Raw genomic sequence first — 9,890 nt, forward strand, 5'->3', positions numbered from 1 at the left:
GGAATGAAGCTGTCTCTCTACCTGCAGGGCATGGTGGGTGGTTGATTTGAATCACACACTTTAATGCCGTCTGTGTTGCAGCTGTTGTTGTGAGCAGGCTGGATGTTAAGGCTGTTTACGTTTTTTTGCTGAATGCCAGGTGATGCGGTGACATCTCACTCCTTTTTACCACGTTTCCAAATTTGTGTCATTAGTTCTTGGTTTAAACAGGAAACGGTGCGGCGTCATTATCCTCATTCACATCCATTTGTAACCATCATATCACACCGTTCAACCTTAGACTAAAAGCAAAAAAAAAAAAAAATGTATCGACAGTTGTATGTGATAAATCATAGAAGTACGTGAGTGTGTGCAGCTAGTGTGGGTTACGATAACCTTAAGGTCGCACTCAATTTGTGCTGCGTTGGAAAAATAATTTAGACAACTTGGATCCCCAATGAATCCCATCTTAGGGGTCGATATGTTGCATTAACCTCTGTATTTGTTTGCACAGGTTCAGTAGTGCGCAAACATTGTGTTGTCAATAAGGCAAGACCAGGAAAGCAACATCTCTGATTCCGAGTAAGCACAACAACACCAAAAAACCCTGCAAATATAGCTGAACTGACTCATATTCTCTATTGAAATTAATGAAATTTATGATACAATAAATGGGGGGGAAAGAAAAATTATTCTGTTTGGCATCATTGCAAACAGTTTTGTTTCCATTTTCCAAAGGTATGTCTGGTTCTGAATAATTTGACRAATCTGAACATAAACTGACTTGTACCAGAGAGATTAAGTATTTACTGAAAACAGAAAAAGATAAAAAAAAAACAAAAAAAAACAAAAAAACAATTTCCTAAACATCCAACAGTTTGGTGTAATATACAACTGTTAGGATTTAACCAGTTTTGTGTAGAAAAATAAACAAATGAAACACTCCTCGAAGTGGTTTCAGTGTTAATAAGATTATGTTGCAGCAGTGAACACAGAAATGTCCCTTTTGAAGCTGACGTTGGAGAAGTGATCCAGCAGGATTTCCRAGAGGAGGAGAGCATCTCAGAGAAGGTGAGTTGGAAGTTACATTTTTAAGGAGGCTGTCCTGGGTTTACATAAGTACTTTTCCAGGTATCTGGTAAATTATTCTGTAGCATCAGTAGAGATGATAGTGTGGGTGGAAGAGCAAKTTGCACTGGGACTTTACCAGGGAGCTCCAGTACAGAGGGAGACACTCACAGAAGCAGTTTCTAAAGATTACTGCAGGTTGGYCTGGTCAAAAGGCGGGCGTGAAACTCTGAAGGTTTCTCTCACGGAAAAGAAAAGTGAGACTCTAAAAGTGTTTTTGCCAGAATGCAGCAGTGAGAGAGAGAGAGATAGAGAGAGATGACCGAACAACCAGAACCACAAGACCAGGAGAATCTGATTACCACTCAAGTCGAACATAATTGAATTTTTGTCAGTGGAGATGAGAAGAAAAACAAAGTCTCTGACATCTATCAGTCTGGAAAAGGTTACAAAGCCATTTCTGGGACTTTGGGACTCCAGGGAACCACAGTAAGAGCTTTTATTCACAGATGGAGAAAACATCAAACACTGATGGACCAACATCGCTCCAAGAAGGCGTCAATAACTCAAGCAAGAGGTCACAAAGAAACCAGATCATCAGCCGATGCACTGAAAGCTTCACTCGCCTCAGTTAGGGTCAGTGTTCAAGATTTAACAAAACGAAAGAGACTGGACTAAACAGCWTGTAAGGAAGACTTTAAAAGACCAGCAGCCAGACATGGTGGTGGGTTGTGTGAATTGTTTGTTTCTACACAACTTGTCCAACCAAGCACTGGGTTTAGGGGGCTGGATAGCTTTACCCTTAATGAATCAAATAATACATTAAAAAGATGATGAAAAACTTATTCAAGTTGTATTTTGTCTGACATTGAAATTCGTTTGGCGAATGTGTGATAAWAGAGTAACAACAAAAACATCAACCTCTTTCACAGCATTGTACTTGTTCTGCAGGCTCTAATCTTGTGGATTAAGGTGAACATCCCATTGAATTTCGTTGAGTCTGTTATGCGTTTGCGATATTTTTCATGGAGCTACGTTCTGGATTAGTTGCATAAAAAATAAAAAAGTTAACTGAATAGAAATCAAATCTCTGTACTGTATTGCTCACTCGCAGATAATCGGAGACAGACGGCTGCTGTTGAAAGAGATTATCCCACCTGGGTAATTTGTCTCATCCAGAACCCTCAGCTATCACATCCCATGAGAAAAGGGACACATTCTAGACAGGCAGCTAGACCATTACTGGGCCAAAAACAGAGAAATAGGCAAGCATGCATGCACTACTGTCAATTTAGTGCACACTATCAGCTAAATTAACCATGTCTTACATGATTCAACACAAGACTTTCCCCATTATTAGAATGGACTGCGATATGTTCCATTCATTCATGTAAAGTTTCTGCTTGAATAAAAAAAACATAATACACTGTTTAGWCTCAATGAAGCACAGACAGAAAAAAAGGAACAGGTCTTCTTCAAATGTGTATTTGTTCCAGCTGGATGCAGACCAGCTGGATTTCACATCTAAAAGTCATTTTRAAGWAAGGAGATGCTGATAACTGTGTTTTGATGAAAGGTTTCTTCTATATGCTGCTCTTGCTCACGCTTCCCGCTGGCTGGGAACAAATCACACRCAGCACAAGGTCCACGAGGCCGACTGGATTTCCAAGGTCTATCCACCGTTTACACTAGAAACACAGTTAATGTCTTCTTTTGAGGACACACAGGAGACACGGAAGGTGGATTTCGCCTCTGCTTCAGTCTGAGTTTCTGCCAGCTTCACGTGYCAATCAAAATCTCTCATAGTAAATAAATAAACAAAAGGGCAAAGGTGATAAATGCTGCGACACTATTTGGTGTTTCTGAACATGCACATTAAAGTGAATTTTGAGTTTGACAAATTTGAACCTGAGCAAAAGTATAACCACATTAGCAGATGGATATTAACACGAAGGGAAACTGAGCGGATGTCATNCAGCACAAGGTCCACGAGGCCGACTGGATTTCCAAGGTCTATCCACCGTTTACACTAGAAACACAGTTAATGTCTTCTTTTGAGGACACACAGGAGACACGGAAGGTGGATTTCGCCTCTGCTTCAGTCTGAGTTTCTGCCAGCTTCACGTGYCAATCAAAATCTCTCATAGTAAATAAATAAACAAAAGGGCAAAGGTGATAAATGCTGCGACACTATTTGGTGTTTCTGAACATGCACATTAAAGTGAATTTTGAGTTTGACAAATTTGAACCTGAGCAAAAGTATAACCACATTAGCAGATGGATATTAACACGAAGGGAAACTGAGCGGATGTCATTGTGATATTTTTAGTTGTTTTTCTATTTTACTAAATCCTGTTTATATCCTGTGTTATTTATACTTCCTGAAGCTGAACTGGTTATGTTATTTCTAGCTGCCTTTGTGCTAAGAAGCCCATTTTCTTCTTATTTATATTCTTCCTTCCAGTTCCTCGTCTGACTTCCTGGAGGTTTCCCAGCGATTCCTCCAACTGAATGTCCTTTCGTCAGTAAGTTGGATTCTCCTTGATCTTCCTACTGCTGAGGTGTCTTCCTTAATGATTTAATAAATAACTTGTTTCATCCAAGCCTGGTTAGTTTCAACCATTCGCTGTGACTCTGTAACACTTTATTCAAGAGGAAACCTCTAATCAGCACTTTCACCTAGCCTCATAAAGAGGGTTTTATGAGGCCTCACAAAGAGGCCTCATTTATGAGGCTAGGTGACACTGGGAAAGACTAAAAGATTATTTTAATGGCCTAAGCATTGGGTCCAAATCAACATACTTATTACATCCTTACAGGTGTGCTGGTTTTAAACATTATTTCATGCACAMCGGTTCCTGTTTCCTTTCCTTTGGTATCCACTTTGGACTTATGGACATAATCCATATGAATCAGTTTATTTAGACAAATTATGGAGATAAATAATAAATACTATACAGTTTAACTGAAATGTGCATTTCTGAAATGTACAGTTGAGCTATATATTACAGTTTAACTGTGTCGATTTTCCAAAGCATTTTAAAATACAACTTATTTCCATTGTCTRTGGTCCTATTTCCAGTTTGAGTCTTTCAACTTTTAAGAAATCATGAACACTGATTACACCAAACTAATATTAACAATWTACTTTTAGGTTTTTTTAGGTTGACACAACCTTATCTTCTTACTGTGGACTGTGAGTAATTTCTGGCGGTTATTTTAAGTCAAAGGCTGTGAGGTTGGTTCAATACTCACCATGAAGAGGAACATATTTATACCCTATAATGTCGTAMAAAACAACAAAAAGCAGCAGCAGCACCAGATGGTGACTTGACAAGACCTTTCTAAAATAGACTTTGATTCTATGAGGGAAAAAAAAGCAAAATTAAAATCAACGTCTCATGTGAGTTTTRGAGCCACAATAACTTTGAATTCTTAGTAAATGGTGTAAATGAAAAGCAGTCCAGTTGGAATTGGTCTTTGATATTCTGTTTTAMATAAATGATGATGTAGAGGACAAATGTAAGTAAGAACTGTGCTTATTAATCTTTCTGTTCAAAGTGTGTAAATATCACCAAAACAGCACTTAAACTACACTTCACTTCACTTTCCCCATCCGTAATGAGTGGAAAGAGATGTTTAAAATACTACAGATACAGTTAGGAGAAAGTGGAAATGCTGAAGAGAAATGTTTGTTGGAAGAAATTGTACATAGACTCCCCTAAAAAAGGAGGTTTTTAATCTTGATGTGGTTTTTAATCCTAGGAAAACAAACTAAATTAAATAAAAATAAAGTTGCTAACTTTTTATTTTCCTCAGCAAGTGTTTGATTTCTATTTAATTATTATTTTTTTCCATTCATAAAGTTTATATCACTTTGTTAAGTCAGGATAAATAAAAAACATAATTTTTTTCTGCACCAGTCTATCCCAGGTCAGGCGGGATGGRTAGTCGATCCTGATGCCTTACCTTGTCAGAGCAGATTTATGTGGGGGGATGAAATCTTGTTTGTTGCATAATTGATTTTATTAAATTAARTGTGCAATAGACTGCTTGACAAGGGGAAGAGAAAGAGCAGGAAGAGGTCAGGGAACAACAACATTTACAACATTTACAACAACTGCTACAGATGTTGTCTTATCTGAGGATTTTCCACAGATCAAACAAAAGCAGGTTTTGGGAATTCGTGTCCGATCTGGAGATGGTGTAAAAAAAACACATCCTACTCTATTTAATAGCCGAATTTACTCTGACATACTGCCGATTTTGAGAATCAATCAGGTTTATTTGTCTATACATTTGTTTGAGAAAGACAGCTAGTTCAAAGAAGTAGATAAGGACATAACAGATTATAAAAAAATAATCTTTGAATTACATTGGTGATTGAAATTATGCCTAGGCTGAAGTCTTATCATCTCAAAGAAGCTTTTATATGTATTGTTTTACTTGTTATGAGTTGATAGGATCTCATTCACCTGTCTAAAAACATCTATTTTATCTTCCTCCAGACAATTTAAAAGGAGAATGAACTCCTAACCCGCCACAAGGCAGGTCAGGAGTTCATCCCGTGTTTCCCTGGTGATCTAGCCAGGCTCAAAGAGATTCTCCTTTGTGATACAGAAAACTCAGGTTTTCACTTCAACACAGCCAACTAAGCCATAAAGCCTCGCCTCAGTGCATTGTCTCTGGATTCGACGGCATCAGACAGTATTCCACGTTTACCCAGCCAAYTCTCAGTTATGAAGGTAATAATGTCTGATTGAGCCCAGGTGTCAGTATAGCAGCTCACCGTCTGAAAATCTGCGACGAAGCTTGCAGGTTGATGACGGCTGTTTCGTTGCAGTGAGAATCCACAAAAAAAAAAGGCAAAACAGAAGGACAATTCATCACAAAGATGCCATCAGTGATTTCTAACTGCTGACAGAACAAGATTCATGAACTTCTTTGGGCAAAGGSAGCCAATGTTATTACCTTAGAAATAAGAATGTCTCTGTTTACGACAAACTTGCAAAGCAGCAAAGACGCAGTGATGATTTACCAGCAGGTTCTCCTTGAGGCAGAAACCGYAACATAAGCTAAAATAGTATTTTTCTCATGTCAAAAGTTACATGTTTTGCTTCTAGTTTGCCAGGAAGTTCAGAACATCTCAAGTAATTGGTCAGTTCTAGACCACCATATACGTAGGAAACACAAACACACACAGTACAGATATAAAGTCTGCTTTTGTTCTGTCTGAGGCCAAACAGCAGTGAGTCGGCAGGAAAAAGACTGAAGGTGATTGCAGCAGGCAAACAGCAAACACAGCTAAGCCACAAAGCTTATCTTTCCTGCAGCATCGAGCCTTTTTATGTGTGCTTTAGATTTTCTACTCACAAAAGAAAAAGTCTGAAAACAAAAAAGAAATAGCTACACCAGCAATATAACTRTKWWWATWWWAMMSMKAKWRWWAWAWAWWMWCRMKWWTAWWAWMWSWKMWYAWAAWWTTTWWAWAWAAWWWWAMWMTAWMWSWGWWWRAKRTRTMWYWTTKTGWRRRRSAMWWYTYYYMMAMAYATAKRRRWAYWSWKATWTTTTTTTTCTATCACCAAATAACAACTGGGATATTTTAACCACCAAATGTCCCAGTTTCAAATAACTTTAAACAACATGCCTATTTTCCAGAAGCCTGAACATCAGAGACATGCTCATTATGGCTAAAGTCATTTGGTACTATTTTCAAATTGAATTTAATGAATCCAATTAAAACACGTCTTCCACTGCAGGAGCGTTGCTGCTTTGTAAAACTGTTAAAAGTAGGAGGGGGCACGGTCTCATGTTGGTTACATGAAAAAGATACCTTAAGTATGTTTTGAAATACTTTCTGCATTTCAAAATACATTAAGCACTGTAAATGTATRCACTATGTAAAGATATTTAACTGGAAAGGATTATAAACAAACTACTAAAATCTCAATACCTTGTTCAGTTGAGAAGTATCTAATAAAAGGCCCTTTTTAATGCTCACATGATGTGAGCAATAAAACTATAAACAATGACTCTGTCACAGTACATATATRATTTAAATGTTTATTTTTCTCTAGGCTACTTGTCATTTAAGCACATCAGATGACAACAGAAAGATCTCCAGTTGACATTATTACCCTGCACTTGAATTTTYTATTGTTCTAYGGAGGTTACACTCTGCAAAAGAATCGCCTTTAAAGTCCAAGAAATATTGATACATTCACATATTTGTAGTAGCTAAAGCCTGAAGGACACACTCATCAAGCAGCTGGCAGCATGGGAGCAGCTACATGATTGCTTTTCCAATTTTCAAATTGGTCAACAATTAAAAAAAATCCTGGGGCGCTATGATTCTTNAAGATCTCCAGTTGACATTATTACCCTGCACTTGAATTTTTTATTGTTCTATGGAGGTTACACTCTGCAAAAGAATCGCCTTTAAAGTCCAAGAAATATTGATACATTCACATATTTGTAGTAGCTAAAGCCTGAAGGACACACTCATCAAGCAGCTGGCAGCATGGGAGCAGCTACATGATTGCTTTTCCAATTTTCAAATTGGTCAACAATTAAAAAAAATCCTGGGGCGCTATGATTCTTTTAATTTATATTTATTTTTATTTATTTTTTATCACATCCAGTTTAGTTTCCAGACATGACTTTGGTGTGCACTGAAAGCAAAAATACATGGTTGAATTAAGATATTTCCACAAAGTTTAATTTATTTTTTAAATGTATTTGAATGTAAAAACAGATTTTTCACTGTTTCAGTTACGCTTGCTGGATAATTTAACGTTAAAATAAATTATCATCTCAAAACAGCTCTATTGCTGTGTGTGTTTGTGTGTGTTGATTTATCATAGAATGGATTCTAAGTGTGAATGTAATATGATTGTTAAGGATTATGCAGGAGCCAGTGTGTCTGTACCCCACACATTTCTTTTGAGACACTAAAGTTTATCTTATCTAAGCTGCCTTGATAACTGAGAAATGTTTCTGTAGATGAAACACACCTCAACTCATTGTAAAGGTCAGATTAATCTCAGTCGGGAGAAGTTCTCACTGAASAGTCAAGCGAAARGGTAAATGGTATATCGAAAGCAACTCGGAAAGCAGGATTTCAAAATGTCTAACTTCAAAYGTCTTACTTAGGCGCAAAACTACTTGCAGTTTYGGRGGAAATGCTTAAAGACCAACACAATCAAATATTTTTGGTTACACTTTCATCAGACAGTTTACCTCTTTTCTGCATCTCCAGAAAAACTGTCTTACTGTAAGGAACAGCCTTGTCAGAAGTTGCACTGTACAGAATAAAGACCATGAAAGAATAGGGGCAGTGTCTGCAATTTAACTTTCCCAGAAACCTTTTCAGCAAAACATGTCAGCGTTTTATAAAAAGCACTTGATGTTTTGAATCCTTTGAATGCRTTGCTGYTTAATTGCTGCCAGTTGTTTTCTCTGAAGTGCAGGACAGTCTGAGAGTGAAGCGTGCATCTTTTCTCAGCTTGGTAAACTTCCATMCTGTGTCATAACCAAAGGTTATGAAATTTGTTAAACATATTGAGTCTTTTCAGTGCGTATGGTCCATCAAATTACTCATCAGCTCACAGACAGCGCATTTRTTTATACCTCAGTTCTGTATAAACGATCACTTCATTGCAATTGGTCCGAACAGTTTAAAGCATTTTCTCCAACAAYGTTGCAACATCCACTTCACACTTGCTGGAAAAATCATTAAGTCACATTTTCWTTATAATTAAACATCAGTTGGGTTGAGTTGTATTAGAGATTTTGTCACTGAGATTATACTGAAATGTGTTAGATTCTGAATAGAAAATATMTTTGTTTTATTTTTGATTCAAATTAAAGAGAAATTGAAATGAGCTAAAATTAGTAATGACAGTTCAAAGTTTTACAATAAAAAAAGATCAGGTATCGGCAACAACATTCTGATTCTGAGCAGTGCACAGTTCATGGGCATTTTATGTGTATTTTATTCTATTTAAAAGCAAAATCTGCTTGTTTTGGTTTTCCTTCTGATGATCTGCTCTGAATATATTGCCTTTRAGGACAAGATAACATTAAGTGGAACATTGTATTCTACTGTTCAACAAGCTSTACTGATTAATGTGGAAAACGAACCCTGGGGACKTAAGAAAGATGACTTAATTACTCCTCACATCGTTTTGCTTTGGAGTCTGTTTAAAGTTACGCGGTGCAGCCATACCTAATCTKTGAAATCAGAATAAGGCAAATAGGTTGTGCAGGATGTTGTTTACGCCCCACAACCAGAGAAATTGCATGACTAATTTTTTTCTGTACAGTAGAACATAGAGAAGAAAGGAATTAATAAAATAATCTAATTCAACATCTCTCAGCTAATTACCAAAATTCTAACACCTGGATCGTATTTTGATGGAGGGTTTAGATGGCATTTTTATAAGAGATGAGATTTAAACGTATCTCTTCGTGCACTGATTCAAAACAAAGTTATTAAGGTTTAATTGTTTAGTCAGAGAGCAAACAGTGACTTAGATGGAAACTCTTTAACATTTATTTATTTTGAGTTCAAATTTTATTCAGATCAACTGTAATTAGTAATTAGTTGGCTTCCCAGGGCAATGGCTGCCCTGGATTTTATTTATTTTCAGAAGAAAGACAGCTAAATACCAAGTCTTTTTTAATAAAAGATGTTTGGCATTCATCGTTTTTCTTAAGCTTTTCTATATAATTGCTCACTATTTTTATTGGTTTATTACAAAAATCCCAGTAGATTTTGCGCTATGTTCACTTTACTAAAGTGTGAGAAATATCAAGAAATATCATACATCACAGACCGACAT

Source organism: Poecilia reticulata, linkage group LG10, assembly GCF_000633615.1.
Source record: "Poecilia reticulata strain Guanapo linkage group LG10, Guppy_female_1.0+MT, whole genome shotgun sequence".
Classification (NCBI taxonomy): Eukaryota; Metazoa; Chordata; class Actinopteri; order Cyprinodontiformes; family Poeciliidae; genus Poecilia; species Poecilia reticulata.